This window comes from Giraffa tippelskirchi, chromosome 8 (assembly GCF_054371585.1).
Source record: "Giraffa tippelskirchi isolate mGirTip1 chromosome 8, T2T-mGirTip1v1.2.pri, whole genome shotgun sequence".
Lineage (NCBI taxonomy): Eukaryota > Metazoa > Chordata > Mammalia > Artiodactyla > Giraffidae > Giraffa > Giraffa tippelskirchi.
The window spans coordinates 83,893,325-83,911,422 of record NC_137282.1 but is presented as its reverse complement, the minus strand read 5'-3'; positions in this window follow the sequence as shown (position 1 = coordinate 83,911,422).

Genomic DNA, 18,098 nt, shown 5'->3' with positions numbered 1-18,098 from the left:
GATTGCTTTGGGTAGTATACTCATTTTCACTATATTAATTCTTCCAATCCATGAACACGGTATATTTCTCCATCTGTTTGTGTCCTCTTTGATTTCTTTCATCAGTGTTTTATAGTTTTCTATATATAAGTCTTTTGTTTCTTTAGGTAGATATATTCCTAAGTATTTTATTCTTTTTGATGCAATGGTGAATGGTATTGTTTCCTTAATTTCTCTTTCTGTTTTCTCAATATTGGAGTATAGGAATGCAAGGGATTTCTGTGTGTTAATTTTATATCCTGCAACTTTACTATATTCATTGATCAACTCTAGTAATTTTCTAGTAGAGTCTTTAGGGTTTTCTATGTAGAGGATCATGTCATCTGCAAACAGTGAGAGTTTTACTTCTTCTTTTCCTATCTGTATTCCTTTTATTTCTTTTTCAGCTCTGATTGCTGTGGCCAAAACTTCCAATACTGTGTTGAATAGTAGTGGTGAAAGTGGGCATCCTTGCCTTGTTCCTGACTTTAGGGGAAATGCTTTCAATTTTTCACCATTGAGGATAATGTTTGCTGTGGGTTTGTCATATATAGCTTTTATTACGTTGAGATATGTTCCTTCTATTCCTGCTTTCTGGAGGGTTTTAATCATAAATGGATGCTGAATTTTGTCAAAGGCTTTTTCTGCATCTATTGAGATAACCATATGGTTTTTTTCTTTCAATTTGTTAATGTGGTGTATTACATTGATTGATTTGCGGATGTTAAAAAAACCTTGCATTCCTGGGATAAAGCCCACTTGGTCATGATGTATGATCTTTTTAATATGATGTTGGATTCTGTTTGCTAGAATTTTATTAAGGATTTTTGCATCTATGTTCATCAGTGATATTGGCCTGTAGTTTTCCTTTTTTGTGACCTCTTTGTCTGGTTTTGGAATTAGGGTGATGGTGGCCTCATAGAATGAGTTTGGAAGTTTACCATCTTCTGCCATTTTCTGGAAGAGTTTGAGTAGGATAGGTGTTAGCTCTTCTCTAAATTTTTGGTAGAATTCCGCTGTGAAGCCGTCTGGTCCTGGGCTTTTGTTTGCTGGAAGATTTCTGATTACAGTTTCGATTTCCGTGCTTGTGATGGGTCTGTTAAGATCTTCTATTTCTTCCTGGTTCAGTTTTGGAAAGTTATACTTTTCTAAGAATTTGTCCATTTCTTCCAAGTTGTCCATTTTATTGGCATATAGCTGTTGGTAGTAGTCTCTTATGATCCTTTGTATTTCTGTGGAGTCTGTTGTGATCTCTCCATTTTCATTTCTAATTTTGTTGATCTGATTCTTCTCCCTTTGTTTCTTGATGAGTCTGGCTAATGGCTTGTCAATTTTGTTTATCTTCTCGAAAAACCAGCTTTTAGTTTTGTTGATTTTTGCTATGGTCTCTTTTGTTTCTTTTGCATTTATTTCTGCCCTAATTTTTAAGATTTCTTTCCTTCTACTGACCCTGGGGTTTTTCATTTCTTCCTTCTCTAGTTGCTTTAGGTGTAGAGTTAGTTGATTTATTTGATTTTTTTCTTGTTTCTTGAGGTACGCCTGTATTGCTATAAATCTTCCCCTTAGTATTGCTTTTACAGTGTCCCATAGGTTTTGGGTTGTTGTGTTTTCCTTTTCATTCGTTTCTATGCATAATTTTATTTCTTTTTTGATTTCTTCTGTGATTTGTTGGTTATTCAGAAGCGTGTTGTTTAGCCTCCATATGTTGGAACTTTTAATAGTTTTTTTCCTGTAATTGAGGTCTAATCTTACTGCATTGTGGTCAGAGAAGATGGCTGGGATGATTTCAATTTTTTTGAATTTACCAAGGCTAGATTTATGGCCCAGGATGTGATCTATCCTGGAGAAAGTTCCATGTGCACTTGAGAAAAAGGTAAAATTGATTGTTTTGGGGTGGAAACTCCTGTAAATATCAATTAAATCTAATTTGTCTATTGTATCATTTAAAGTTTGTGTTTCCTTGTTAATTTTCTGTTTAGTTGATCTATCCATATGCGTGAGTGGAGTATTAAAGTCTCCCACTATTATTGTGTTATTGTTAATTTCCCCTTTCATACTTGTTAGTATTTGCCTTATATATTGTGGTGCTCCTATGTTGGGTGCATATATATTTATGATTGTTACGTCTTCTTCTTGAATTGATCCTTTGATCTTTATGTAGTGTCCTTCTTTGTCCCTTTTCACATCCTTTATTTTAAAGTCTATTTTATCTGAAATGAGTATTGCGACTCCTGCTTTCTTTTCGTCTCCGTTTGCATGGAATATGTTTTTCCATCCTTTCACTTTCAGCCTGTGTGTGTCCCTAGTTTTGAGGTGGGTCTCTTGTAGACAGCATATATAGGGGTCTTGTTTTTGTATCCATTCAGCAAGCCTTTGTCTTTTGGTTGGGGCATTCAACCCGTTTACATTTAAGGTAATTATTGATAAGTATGATCCCGTTGCCATTTACTTTGTTGTTTTGAGTTCGTGTTGAAACATCCTTTCTGTGTTTCCTGTTTAGAGAAGATCCTTTAGCATTTGCTGGAGAGCTGGTTTGGTGGTGCTGAATTCCCTCAGCTCTTGCTTGTCTGTAAAGCTTTTGAATTCTCCTTCATATCTGAATGAGATCCTTGCTGGGTACAGTAATCTGGGTTGTAGATTATTCTCTTTCATTACTTTAAGTATGTCCTGCCATTCCCTTCTAGCCTGAAGGGTTTCTATTGAAAGATCAGCTGTTATCCTTATGGGGATCCCCTTGTGTGTTATTTGTTGTTTTTCCCTTGCTGCTTTTAATATTTGTTCTTTGTGTTTGATCTTTGTTAATTTGATTAATATGTGTCTTGGGGTGTTTCGCCTTGGGTTTATCCTGTTTGGAACTCTCTGGGTTTCTTGGACTTCTGTGACTATTTCTTTCCTCAATTTAGGGAAATTCTCAACTATTATCTCCTCGAGTATTTTTTCATGGCCTTTCCTTTTATCTTCTTCTTCTGGGACTCCTATGATTCGAATGTTGGGGCGTTTCATATTGTCCCAGAGGTCCCTGAGGTTTTCCTCATTTCTTTTGATTCTTTTTTCTTTTTTCCTCTCTGCTTCATTTATTTCCATCATTCTATCTTCTACCTCACTTATCCTATCTTCTGCCTCCGTTATTCTACTGTTGGTTCCCTCCAGAGTGTCTTTTATCTCCTTTATTTCATTATTCATTCTATATTGACTCCTTTTTATTTCTTCTAAGTCCTTGATAAACATTTCTTGCATCTTCTCAATCTTTGTCTCCAGGCTATTTATCTGTAACTCCATTTTGCTTTCAGGATTTTGGATCATTTTTATTATCATTATTCTAAATTCTTTTTCAGATAGATTCCCTATCTCCTCCTCTTTTGTTTGGCTTTGTGGGCATTTCTCATTTTCCTTTACTTGCTGAGTATTTCTCTGCCTTTTCATCTTGTTTAGATTGCTGTGTTAGGCGTGGCCCTTCTGTATTCTGGTAGTATGAAGTTCCTCTTTATTGTGGAGGTTCCTCACTGTGGTTGGGGTTGGACAGGTGGCTTGTCAAGGCTTCCTGGTTGGGGGAGCTTGTGTCAGTGTTCTGGTGGGTGGAGCTGGATTTCTTCTCTCTCTTTTGAAGATAATGCGCTGTTTTTGTGGAAGCCTGACGTCCTCAGCCAGCCTTCAGAAGTAGTTTTGTGAAGTTTGGTCAGCGTTCAGATGTTCTTTCGATAAATTTGTGGAGGAGAGAGTGGTCTCCCCGTCCTATTCCTCCGCCATCTTAGCCCCGCCCCAGCCTATTCATGTATTTTAAATTCTAATTATTTGTGGGTTTCAGCTATTGTCTTTATTTTCTCCCAGTCTGCCACTTCTGTTAGCTTTATCAATAAAGGTTTCCTCTGTTTGTAATATGTTCTGACAGCTGGTACATCTTCTTTTTTGATTTTGTCTTAACTCTTTGAAAATTCTTATTTTTCTACATAAATTTTAGAATTTGTTTTTCATGTTTAAAAAAGTTTCTCTCTGGGATTTTGATTTTGATTGTAACTGAATTTGTAGCACTTCCCTGGCAGCTTAGGTGGTAAAGTATCCGCCTGCAATGCAGGAGATGCACAGGAAATAAGGGTTCAATCCCTGGGTCAGGAAGATCTGGAGAAAGGAATGGCAACCCACTCCAGTATTCTTGCCTGGAGAATCCCATGGACAGAGGAGCCTGGCGGGCTAGAGTTCATAGGTTGCAAAGAGTTGGACACAACTGAGCAACTAAGCACACACGCATTGAATTTAAAGATTGATCGAGGAAAACTTAACTCTGTGATGTTAAAGCAAGGTGTTACCCTATATGCTGTTCAGTGTTTCATTTGTTTAGATTTTCTGATTTGTGCTTTAAAAGTTTAACATTTATTCTCTGTAAAGATGTTGCTTCTTTGGTTGATATATACTTTGTAGTTTTGTTACTACCATGAATAGTATCTTACATTCTATTATATTGCCTATTGGGCTTTTGGAGTTTCCCAGGTGGCACTAGTGGTAAAGAACCCACTAGCCAATGCAGGGGATACAAGAGATGCAGATTCTACTGGGTTGGGAATATTCCCTAAAGTAGGAAATGGTAACTCACTCCAGTATTCTTGCCTGGAGAATCCCATGGACAGAGGAGCCTAGCAGGCTACAGTCCATAGGGTCACTGTTGCCTATGCATAGGAACACTGTTTTTTACACATTGTTTTTTATACCTAAAAAATTTGCTGGACTCCATTTTAATTTTAGTAGTTTGCTGATTTCTTAGGTTTTCTGGGCATTTGATTGTGATATTGTAACTTGAAATAATAGCAATGTGGTCTCCTTTCTTCCTGGTCTTAAATGCCGTGACCAGGATTTCCTGTACTCTGTTGTGTGGCATTGATACTGTTGTTCATATCTTGTTCTTAACCTTAAGCAAATTGCAGTTAAACTCTTCAATTAAATGTAATGATTGCAGTCGATGGTTGGTAAAAAGTCTTTATTGAGTTAAAGAAGCTTCTCTCTATTCCTAGCTTTCTAAGAGTTTATTTAAAAAACATAGGTTTTGAATTTTATCCAATGCCTTTTCTGTATTTTTTGAGATATTCATGTAATTTTGCTCCTCCAGTCCAATAATGTGGTGAATTATTTTAATGGTTTTATATTTTCTTTTCTTAAACCATTTTTTTAAATGGGCTCTATTTGATCATGCTTTATGTTTTAAATTCATCATTGAATCCAGTAGCTGATATTTTAATTAGGATTCTCATGCACATGTTCATAAGTGAAGCTCTATTCAGAGACAATTTTGTCTTCTTGCACTGGGTTTGGTATTAAAATCAAATGAGTTAGACTCTTTTGCTTTTTTTCTGATTCATGTGACAAGTTGTATAAGACAAGGAGATTCACTGTGTAACAGTCCCTCTCCAAGCTTTCCCACATGAAAAAAATGGCAACCAGTTATCAGAAGAAAAACACTGCCTTCTCTCTTTCTTTCACACTCACATTCAATTATGAGCCAGTCATCCCGGCCCTGCCTTCACAGTGCATCTCAAGTCGAGCCCCATCTTCCCACCGCCTCCTCCGGTCTCCTCTGTGAGAGGATGGACTGTCTGGAGGATGCCACCACCCTGGATTGGGGCTCCATGTTTTTGTTTTCACCTCCTTGTAGTTTGTTTTCCCAATATCCCTTCAAAGCATAAGTCAAATCTTGTGACTCTTATAATTGTCTCCTGTTGACCCCATTGGGAGGGAGGGATAGTGTCTGGGATCAAAACACAGACCACTGTAGCCATCTTTCTGGGCACTGGACAGATGAAACTGACCATAGCACACTTGTATATCCTCACAGCCTGGGGGACGAGTTCCCTGCACACCACACATGGCCACGTGGGGCTTTCATTCAGAAACAGTGTGGACCACCAGGGGTGATGGGAGGAAGGCTTTGCAGTATTAAGAGGGCGTGGCACCCACTGGTTCCCACAGGAGGATGTGACTGGGAGTTTGACTAATTCGGGAGTAAGCAGGAACTCTACGTGGTCCAGTTGATAAGAGGGATGTTTGGCTAAGGAATATTTTCTGCAGAAGCAGAATGGGGGTGGCACTTGTGGGTATGTGGGTATGCCATTGGAGGTGTTCCTACTCCCCTCAACGCATGTCAATGCAGGTAATACGGGGCCTTAATTTTAAGCCTCGCACCTCAGGTTTCTGGGCCAAAACTTTCCAAGGCCCTTCATGGTCTGACAATTGGCTGCCTCTCTGGGCTTATTTCCTATGTTCTCCCTTCCTCCAAATATTCTGCTCCAGCTACAATCACTACTTACTCTTCCTCAAATTCATCAAACATATTTTCACCTCAGGCCTTAGGCCCTTGCTTTTTCCTCTGTCTCTTCCCGTAGTGAAAGTTGCTCAGTCATGTCCGACTCTTTGCGACCCATGAATTCTCCATGTCAGAATACTGGAGTGCGTAGCCTTTCCCTTCTCCAGGAGATCTTCCCAACCCAGGGATCGAACCCAGGTCACCTGCATTGCAGGTGGATTCTTTACCATCTAAGCCACAAGGGAAGCCCCTTTCCATAGAGATATCACCATAATTTTTTTCTCACTTTCTTCAGATTCGTGCTTACCTCTTCAGTGTGTAGTAGAAAGCATAATTTTACATGCTTTCAGACTTTATATAAAAAGTGCCCTGCTATATATGGTTTTCCGTCTTCATTATTACATTTTTGAAATTCATCCTGATTGCTACATTTAGCTCCATTTTGTCCGTTTTATCTACTCTGGTACATTCTATGAATGCAGCAACACGCATTTATCTCATATCCTGTGGATGAATGTTTAAGTAGTTTCCAAGACTTTTCTATTACAAGACTGTTTCAGTGAATCTCTTTGCAGATCTTCTCGTGAACATGTACAAGACTTTTTTCGAGGGTATATATAAAAATGTGGAATTGCTGGTCAGACGGTACCAGGAACTTGCTGGGAGTTGGCCTTAAGAGGTGGGGCTGAGAAAGCTGTATGCAATCTTCCTCCTGTTGAAAAGCATAGAAACTACTAGAAGAGTTGAGAGACTCTGAGACCTAAAAAAGGCACTGACATAAGTAAATGCTGACAGCTGTTTCTGTGGTTCATCAGAGGAGCGTCTCTACTGTTTGTGAGCAGACTACAGGCTCCTTGCTACTGTCACCAAGGGCCACCTCTGTGAAGCATCTGTTGTCACTGAGGGGACTGAAAAAAGTACCCACTGGAAGGAGTGGTGGCTGTGAAAAATTGTTAAGCTGGGGGGTCTAAACTCTTAGAGATGTTGGACTTTCTCCCTCAGCCTCACATTAGTCACTTATTACCTCCAGAGAAGAACAGAGAGAATTAGTCTTTGTCAATAGACTTTGCTGAGTTAAGAGAATACCAATTTCCCCACAGGGATCTTGGTAAAAAAAAATTAGTCACCTAAAAATTATGGAAAGAAACTCAAAATAACTTCAGAGATCCTAAATTAGAGCCCAGCTTTCAGATTTCTGATGAAGGGTGTGGCCCAGGAGAAAATGGCTTCATAAGCATCTATTTTCTGTCTCCCTTCTCTAGTTCTTATTTTGGTCTCTCTGTCTCTCTCCCCCTCTGTTTCTCTTCTCTTTTCTCTCTTTCTTACTTTCTTGGTCCCTTGTTTATGTGTTAGATTTGTCAATAGTATTTCAAGATCCCACTTTTCCTCTGTGGTGTTTGTGTTTTGACAAAAAAGGAAGCCAGAAGAGATGTTTAGTACTTTCAGTAAAGTTGAGGGTTCACAGGAAATTCAGGCACATTGAGCCAGCCCCTACCTATAACTTATCCTTTGACCTGGCTGTAAAAGTCATGTGTTTGGCAAAATTCTCTTGAGTGCATTGTAGAAGTGGTGCTTCCCTTCCAGGATGGCCCCATGGAGACCTGTGGGTCACAAGAACCTAACAGAAGCCCAGGAAGATGGCTATAATTACCTGATGTGATCTTCAGCATTCCTCAATTGCAATACCATGATGGAAGTACACGCAATTCCCTCAGACACAAGAGCCAAAGTCACCATGGAGTGAGGCAAAACATTCAATTGAAAGTCAGGAGACTTGTGTTTTAGTCTGGGGTCTACCACTATCTAGTTGGTGACCTTGGGCCAGTTAATACACTTCAGTTTTTGGTTACTTCATTTTAAAAATGAGGGTTTTTACTGACATACAATTGACCATAGTAGTCTCTTACAATCCTTCGTATTTTCTGTGTTATGAGTAGTCTCCTCTTTCATTTCTAATTTTATTTGAGTCTTCTCTCCTTTTTTTTTCCATAGTGAATCTAGCTAGCAATTTGTCTATTTTGTTTATTTTCTCCAAAAAACCCAGCTTTTGATTTCATTGATTTTTCTATTGACTTTTTAGTTCTATTTATTTCTGCTGTGATCACAGTTATTTCCTTCTTTCTGCTAACTTTGGGCTCAGTTTGTCCCTCTTTTTGTAGTTCTTTGAGATAAAATGTTGTTAAAGACATCTATTTTGGCTAAATGAATAATCTATCTCGGAGAATGTTCTGTGTCTATTTGTAAAGAATGTGTATTCTGTTGGTTTTGGATGGGATGTTCTATAAATGTCTGTTAAGTTCATCTGGTCTAACATATAGCTTAAGTCCAGTGTTTATTGATTTTCCATCTAGATAATCTACCCGTTGTTGAAAGTGGGGTATGAAACTCATATTATTATTGTATTGCGGTATATTTCTCCATTCAGGTATGTTAATATTGGCTTTATATATTTAGGTGTTCCTATGTTGGGTACATAAATGTTAGCAAATGTTATAACCTTCTTACTGGTTGATCCCTTTATCTTTATATAATGACCTTTTTAATACAGTTTTTGTCTTAAAGTCTGTTTTGTCTGATACAAGTATAGCTATGTTAGGCTTCTTTTCATTTCCATTTGTGTGGAATTCTTTTCCCATCCCTTTACTTTGAGTCTGTATGTGTCCTTAAAGTCAAAGTGAGTCTCTTGTGGTCAGCATATAACTGGGTCTTGTTTTTTATCCATTTAATCATTCTATGTCTTTTGATCAGAGGATTTAGTAAATTCACATTTAAAGTAATTATGTTGGGCTTCCCTGTGGCTCAGACAGTAAAGAATCTGCCTGCAATTCAGGAGACCTGGGTTCAATCCCTGGGTGGGGAAGTTTCCCTGGAGAAGGGAATGGCTACCCACTCTAATATTCTTGCCTAGAGAGTTCCATGGACAGAGGAGCCTGGTGGGCTACAGTCCATGGGGTTGCAGAGAGGCTGACACTACTGAGAGACTTACACTATGGACCGATATTCAGTTCAGTTCAGTCGCTCAGTCGTGTCTGACTCTTTGCGACCCCATGAATTGCAGCACGCCAGGCCTCCCTGTCCATCACCAACTCCCAGAGTCTACCCAAACCCATGTCCATCGAGTCAGTGATGCCATCCAACCATCTCATCCTCTGTCGTCCCCTTCTCCTCCTGCCCCTAATCCTACCCAGCATCAGGGTCTTTTCCAATGAGTAAACTCTTCGCATGAGGTGGCCAAAGTATTGGAGTTTCAGCTTCAACATCAGTCCTTCCAATGAACACCCAGGATTGATCTCCTTTAGGATGGATTGATTGGATCTCCTTGCAGTCCAAGGGACTCTCAAGAGTCTTCTCCAACACCACAGTTCAAAAGCATCAATTCTTCGGCACTCAGCTTTCTTCACCGTCCAACTCTCACATCCATACATGACCGCTGGAAAAACCATAGCCTTGACTAGACGGACTTTTGTTGGCAAAGTAATGTCTCTGCTTTTAAATATGCTATCTAGGTTGGCCATAACCTTCCTTCCAAGGAGTAAGCATCTTTTAATTTCATGGCTGAAATCACCATCAGCAGTGATTTTGGAGCCAAAAAAATAAAGTCTGACACTGTTTCCACTGTTTCCCCATCTATTTCCCATGAAGTGATGGGACCAGATGCCATGATCTTAGTTTTCTGAACGTTGAGCTTTAAGCCAACTTTTTCACTCTCCTCTTTCACCTTCATCAGAAGGCTCTTTAGTTCTTCTTCACTTTCTGCCATAAGGGTGGTGTCATCTGCATATCTGAAGTTATTGATATTTCTCCCGGCAATCTTGATTCCAGCTTGTGTTTCTCCCAGCCCAGCGTTTCTCATGAGGTACTCTGCATATAAGTTAAATAAGCAGGGTGACAATATACAGCCTTGACATACTCCTTTTCCTATTTGGAAAAGGAGTTTGTTGTTCCATGTCCAGTTCTAACTGGTGCTTCCTGACCTGCATACAGGTTTCTCAGATAGTCTGGTATTCCCATCTCTTTCAGAATTTTCCACAGTTTATTGTGATCCACACAGTCAAAGGCTTTGGCATAGTCAATAAAGCAGAAATAGATGTTTTTCTGGAACTCTCTTGCTTTTTCAATGATCCAGCGGATATTGGCAATTTGATCTCTGGTTCCTCTGCCTTTTCTAAAACCAGCTTGGACATCTGGAATTTCACGGTTCATGTATTGCTGACTCCTGGCTTGGAGAATTTTGAGCATTACTTTACTAGCATGTGAGATCAGTGCAATTGTGTGGTAGTTTGAGCATTCTTTGGCATTGCCTTTCTTTGGGATTGGAATGAAAACTGACCTTTTCCAGTCCTGTGGCCACTGCTGCATTTTCCAGATTTGCTGGCATATAGAGTGCAGCACTTTCACAGCATCATCTTTCAGGATTTGAAATAGCTCAACTGGAATTCCATCACCTCCACTAGCTTTGTTCGTAGTGATGTTTTCCAAGACCCACCTGACTTCACATTCCCGGATGTCTGGCTCTAGGTGAGTGATCACACCATTGTGATTATCTGGGTCATGAAGATCTTTTTTGCACAGTTCTTCTATGTATTCTTGCCACCTCTTCTTAATATCTTCTGCTTCTGTTAGGTCCATACCATTTCTGTCCTTTATCAAGCCTATGTTTGCATGAAATATTCCTTTGGTATCTCTAATTTTCTTGAAGAGATCTCTAGTCTTTCCCAATCTGTTGTTTTCTTCTGTTTCTTTGCATTGATCGCTGAGGAAGGCTTTCTTATCTCTCCTTGCTATTCTTTGGAACTCTGCATTCAGATGGGAATATCTTTCCTTTTCTCCTTTGCTTTTCACTTCTCTTGTCTTCCCAGCTATCTGTAAGGCCTCCTCAGACAGCCATTTTGCTTTTTTGCATTTCTTTTCCATGGGGATTGTCTTGATCCCTGTCTCCTGTACAATATCACGCACCTCTGTCCATAGTTCATCAGGCACTCTGTCTATCAGGTCTAGTCCCTTAAATCTATTTGTCACTTCTACTGTATACTCATAAGGGATTTGATCTGGGTCATACCTGAATGGTCTAGTGGTTTTCCCTACTTTCTTCAATTTAAGTCTGAATTTGGCAATAAGCAGTTCATGATCTGAGCCACAGTCTGCTCCCGGTCTTGTTTTTGCTGACTGTATAGAGCTTCTCCATCTTTGGCTGCAAAGAATATAATCAATCTGATTTCGGTGTTGACCATCTGGTGATGTCCACGTGTAGAGTCTTCTCTTGTGTTGTTGGAAGAGGGTGTTTGCTATTACCAATATGGACCTATGTTACCATTTTGTTAATTATTTTTTTGGCTGTTTTGTGATTCTTTTATTTTCTTTCTTCTTCTGTTGAGCAACATAGTCTGAATTTCTAGAAACATAATCTATCAACATTGAATCATACAGAAATAGAAAATCTGAGCAGACCAATTACTAGTAAGGAGAATGAATCATTAATCAAAATCCCTAAGCAAACAAAAATTCAGGACCAGATGGTTTCACTGGTGAATTCTACCGAACATTTGAAGAAGAATCAATACTAATCCTTCTGAAACTATTCCAAAAAAACAGAAGAGGAGGAAATACTCCCAAATTTATTCTATGGATTCAGCACTACTGTGACACTAAAACCAGACAAGGACAATATAAGAAAAGAAAATTGTAATCCAGTATCCCTGGTGAATATAATACAACAATTCTCAATGAAATATTAGCAAACTGTATTCAGCAATTCATTAAAAATATTATACACTATGATACAACTGGATGTTTTAAGAGATACAAGGATGGTTCAACATCTGCAATCAATCAATGTGACACATCACAGCAACAAAATAAAGGATAAAAGTCACATGATCATCTCAATAGATGCAGAGAAAACATTTGACAAAATTCAATATCCACTAATGATAAAAACTCTCAACAAAATGGGCACAGAAAGAGCATACTTCAACATCATAAAGGCCATATGTGACAAGTGCACAGCTAACATCATATTCAATGGTGAAAAGTTGAAAGCATTTCCTCCAAGATCAGGAATGAGACAAGGATATTGACTCTCACCACTTTTATTCAGCATAGTCTGGAAGTCCTAACTAGAGCAATTAAGTAAGAAAAAGAAATGAAAGGCATCTACTTTGGGAAAAACGGTAAAACTGTCTATTTGCAGATTACATGATATCATATATAGAAAACCCTAAAAACTCCACCAAAAAGCTGTTAAAATTAAAAAACAAAATCAGTAAAGTTGATTTCAAATTTATTACAATCCTATAGTAATCAAAACAATATGGTATTGGCATAAAAACAGACATAAAAGTCAATGGGACATAATAGAGAGTCCAGAAATAAACCTATGCCTTTGTGGCTAATGGAGTCAGTGATACTGTCTAACTGTCTCATCCTCTGCAAAGATGAGTGATAACAAGTACTGGTGAGGATGTAGAGAAAAAGCAACCTATATGCACTGTTGTGAATGTCATTGGTGTAGGCACTATGAAATACAGTGGAGATCCCTCAGAACATTAGAAATAGAACTTCCATATGATCTAATAATTCCATTTCTGGGTATATAACCCAAGGAAATGAAATCACGATCTTGAAAAGATATATGCATCCCCATGTGCATTGCAACATTATTTATAATAGCCAACACACGGAAACAACCAAAGTGTCTATCTATTGATGGATGAATGGATAAGGAAAATATAGTGTGTGTGTGTGTGTGTATATATTTTTGTTGTTGTTCAGTTGCTCGGTCATATCCAATTCTTAATGATCCCATGGACCGCAGCACGCCAGGCCTCCCTGTCCATCACCATCTCCCGGAGTTTTTCCCAAGTTCATGTTCATTGCATCAGTGATGCCATCCAACCGTCTCATCCTTTGATGCCCTCTTCTCCTTCTGCCCTCAATCTTTCCCAGCATTAGGCACTTTTCCAATGAGTTGTCTGTTCGCATCAGATGACCAAAATACTGGAGCTTCAGCTTCAACGTCAGCCCTTCCACTGAATATTCAGGGTTGATCTCCCTTAAGATCAACTGGTTTGATCTCCTTGCTGCCCAAGGGACTTTATAAATATATATACACTTTATATATATATATATATATACTTCATATATATATTGTATATATATTATATATATACTTTATATATATATATAAAATGTGTGTGTATATATATATATATATATAACACCTTAAGGTATATATATATATACACATACATGTGTATATATATAGAATACATATATTATTATAATATATATATGTTATTCAGTCATCAAAAGGGAGGAAATCCTGCCACTTACAACAACATGGATACACCTTGAGGACATTATGCTAGTTAAGTACATCAGACAGAGAATGACAGATACTATATGACTTCACTTACATGTGAAATCTATGAAAATCAAACTCACAAAAACAGAGAATAGATTGGTGGTTACCAGAGGCAGGGAATTCAGGGTACATGGGTGTGTGTTAAAAGGTACAAACTTCCAGTTATAAGATAAACAAGTCCTAGGGGTGTAATAAACAACACAGTGACTATAGTTAACAATACTATATCACACTTTTGAAAGTTGCTAAGAAAGTAGATCTTTAAAGTTCTCATCACAAGAAAAAAATTGTATGAAGTGATTGATGTTAACTAAACCACAATAGGTGATCATTTAACAGTACATACATGTATCAAATCATTATATTGTACACCTTAGTCTAATACAATGTTTTACATCAATTATAGCTCAATAGGACTGAAAAAAATTACAGCTTTCTGATAGATGGTTTGTTCATTCGAAATTTATTAAGCATCTGCTATATGTGTATTTAAGCAACTACTAGATACACTCCAAAGTAGATTTTAAATTTCTAATTTAAATTAAATTTAAGTTAGTTTTCAAATTTTTTGCCATTGGAAGGAACGACACACGTTTTTCTATGTCTACATTCACTCGAGTTGTAGTCGTTTGAGATCCTAAGTGGTTTCACAGATGCCCTGTTACTAAGAAGTTGAAGACTCTATGCCTCGGCAGATTGGAGAATCTCTGTTGTTTTCTCATCTGTGTGATTACCACATTGTTGTGGGGTGGGGTGTACTTTGGCTTTCCTGGTTGATGTATCTTCTTGTTCCATGCTTTTCCAATTGTACACCTACTGGGGGACATATCTCACTGGATTTAAATCTTCTTACCCTGATCATTCTATTTCTCTCAGCCCTTCTGTCTAGGACGCAGGGGGCATATGTCCCAGATCCTCAGTACTGCACCTACTGGGAGAATACAAGCTCTTTCTATGCTTAACAAAGAGAGGCATTGTTTCAATTAAATACTTCATACTAAACAAGGATTATAGTTTAGGCTGTGCCTTCCCAAGGGGCATTTTCCATGAAATTGGAAGGAACATTCTTTTAAAGAGACTGACAAAAGAATGCATCTCTTAATAACTTAACCACTGTGAGAACAACTTACTTCTGGAATATGACTGTCATATTTTTCTTGCCAAAGCACCAAATTTTTCATATCATTTCTTTATCTGAAAACTGCTGTTAACCACTATTGCCTATAGAACTCAAGATTTTTTACCTACTTTTTTTTTTTTTAGGAAAACCTACTCTCTGGCCTCATCTTACCTGTTTATCTTTATTCCTCATTGTTCTAGTTTGCACATTTTCCTCTCTATTTCCAAAAAAACATATTTCTACCTCTGGAAGAGGGAAGAGGGCACAACTTAACTGACTATTTTTCATGCGCTAGGTAAAGCAGATTGTCCAACATGACATAGCTGATTACTGACAAAGTTCAAACCATATGTTTACTCAGAAACAAGGAACCAAAATGGCAGATAAAATAATTGTTTTAGTAATTTTTAATCCAGGTACAAATTCTGACCCATAATCACTAGCTCTTTTTCATGAGGAAAATCATTTCATCTCTCCAGGCTTTAGTCTCTTCACTTGTGAAATGAAATGATGATGACTTTTTCACCATTGTTGTGGATATTGGGAACTTTAATATGTAAAATGCCTAGTACGGTGTCTACCTCAGACTTCCCCGGTGGCTCAGCAGTAAAGAATCTACCTGCAGTGCAGGAGACCTGTCTTCAATCCCTGGGTCGGGAAGATCCCCTGGAGAAGGGAAGGGCAATCCACTCCAGTATCTTACATGGAGAATCCCATGAACAGGGGAGCCTGGTGGGCTACAGTCCATGGGGTCACAAAGAGTCAGACATGACCGAAGCGACTGAGAATGGATGTGCAGTGTCTACCTCATAAGTGTCAGTTAAGTGCATTATTCTCTATTTTCCAGAATCAGTAAGCCAAACTCGTCCACTTTGGAGACCAGCAGGAAAACATCCAATAAAGACAATTATCCTTAAGTGCTCACTCCTGCCTAACTCTAGGATACTTGCCAGATACTATGAAAGCAAACTGGGTGTCCCATGGAGTAAGACTAATGAATAGCATATCTGATCCCAACAGTTTATTTAGTTTTGTACACAGCAAAGTACAAAGAGTGAATTTAATTGGATGGTGTTGAAGCTTTCTGGAATGACAGAGCTCTAAGACCACATGGAGCGTAGGCACCTCTAATGCAGATACTCACAATCCTGCCATGCTCTCCCTGCCTGTTGACTGATGGAGACAGCTTGAAACTGTGTCTGAGCTGGGAGATATGTATGTGAGGAGCAGAGCCTCCCAGAGAGACATCTCTCTGGATGGTAACTGGTTGCATACAAGGCAGGGAACATGTGAACATGGCAAAGAATCTGAACGGAAATTCAGATGTCTTTTGGTCCACTCTTGGAAACGGAACATAGTGCTTGGGTCTCCACAGAAAAGAGTGCATTCAAGGTGGTCATTGAAGCATATTAAAAAGGAAACTAATTGTGGAGGCATGGACAGGAGTATGGAGTCAAAAGGAATGGTGAAACACTACAAGGATGATGATGGGGAGTGGCCACTGCTGCCCCAAAACTTGAAGGGGCAAGCTCGAGTTCAGTCGAATTGACTCGAATTTAATCAGAGCTCTAATGTGGGAAAGGAGCCGTCTGAGAGGAGTCTGACTGTCAGTAGAGAAGAAGGACCAGAACAACAGAGACTGAGGTCACGAATACCCTGATCTTGCTGTCACTCTCTCTTCTCCTTCCAGTGCCTTCCATGGACTGAACCCAGCAGGAGCCCACTGACGCAGTTCTTTCAGGCCGGCCTGCGGGGCTGCATGACAGAGTGAAGAAGGATGAAAATGGATCTGGAGGAGCAAATGGAAAAAACCCTGCCTGCTCAGACAGTGAGTACAGGAAAGGCATAAAAACATTTTTTTCCCCTCAATTTTCCCTGCATTGTAATAGCTATATGACTAATTTACACTTATTGATGGAACAAAGTATCTGTCATATACTTATACCAGATCATATTCAACATAGTGGTCGGAAGGTTAAGCTCAATTCTCTCAAGGGGCTGAATTCTCTCAACAGGGAGGATGCCTCATATTTAAGCTGTAAGAAGATCCCCAGGACTGACGTTCTCCACTGTTGTTGTTCAGTCGCTAAGTCCTGTCCAACTCTTTGTGACCCCACGGAAGGCAGCATGCCAGGCCTCCCTGCCCTTCACCATCTCCTGGAGTTCACCCAAGTTCAAAATGTTCTCCATAGTCTTTTGTATATGTTGGAGTTTTAAGGGGTCCAGTAGTGACTGTCCTGTTTTTTGTTTAACACAGACATGAAAAGTGGGCAGATGGAGATTTTTTAAAGTCAGATTTAGCATTTATAAAGGTGATATTAGAAAGGAGAGTTTAGTAGAAAGTCCCAGTGGATTTCCTAAGAAGGTGCTGCAGAATACAACTTACCTTCCTGGTCAGAGGCAAAATGAGAAAAATGCAAGTCTAACCCAGGGCCAGGGTCTTGACTGATAAACTCTTGAGCAGATGAAAATGCCTATTTCATGCAAATGGACAGACTCCAAAAGAGAAGAGACAGAAACTGAGTCACTTTCCTTAATTCCTTCTCCCAAATTCAAGGGATTAAATCTGTCCTCATCCCCTGGTAGGATGAGTTTCAACAGCATCTAAGGAAGTACAAAAACAGACCAATCAGACAGACCTGGGCTTTACCCACCCATTGCTTCCAGGGATGTTCCATGAGATAAGGGGTTTCAGTTGTCCCCCAGGCTCTCCAGGAATGCATTGGGGCCCATACCTGACTTCCTGAAACCCTTGTTGGACTGTTGATACTTATTTGTACGACTTCATGGGGAAAGCAGTTCCTTGTTTCTCCCTGTGGAGCACCTGTGTCCCCTCATTATGGGAAGGGAAGCAGGAGGACCAGGCTACGTCCCTGCTTCTGTCCTGCAGGTGGCAGGAGCACCATCTGGACTGTTGTGCACCCGGGGCAGTCTCAGGCCAAGCCAAAGATAACACTGTGTCCACACACAGGAACACACTGTACTTTTCCAGGTTCCCAGGAAACCAAATCACATCAGAGGTCAACAGTGTTGTTAGACTATCAGTGCTCAGAGTATGAAGGACCAATATGAGGCCCCAGAACTTCCTTCTGTCAAGGACTCAAGAGCCCCCTCCTAGGTCTCCTCTGATTCTTTGCTAACTGGGTGCTTTCAAGCCCTGTTTACTCAGTATCAGAAGTTCTCGAGCAGCCTAACTCAAGGACCCAGGACAGAAAGCTGCTACTGGAGAGAGGGGCAAGCAGGTGCAAACCCCACATGCCCAGACCCACTGACTCTCTTCTCCAGTGTATCCCCCCTCCCCCATAGAG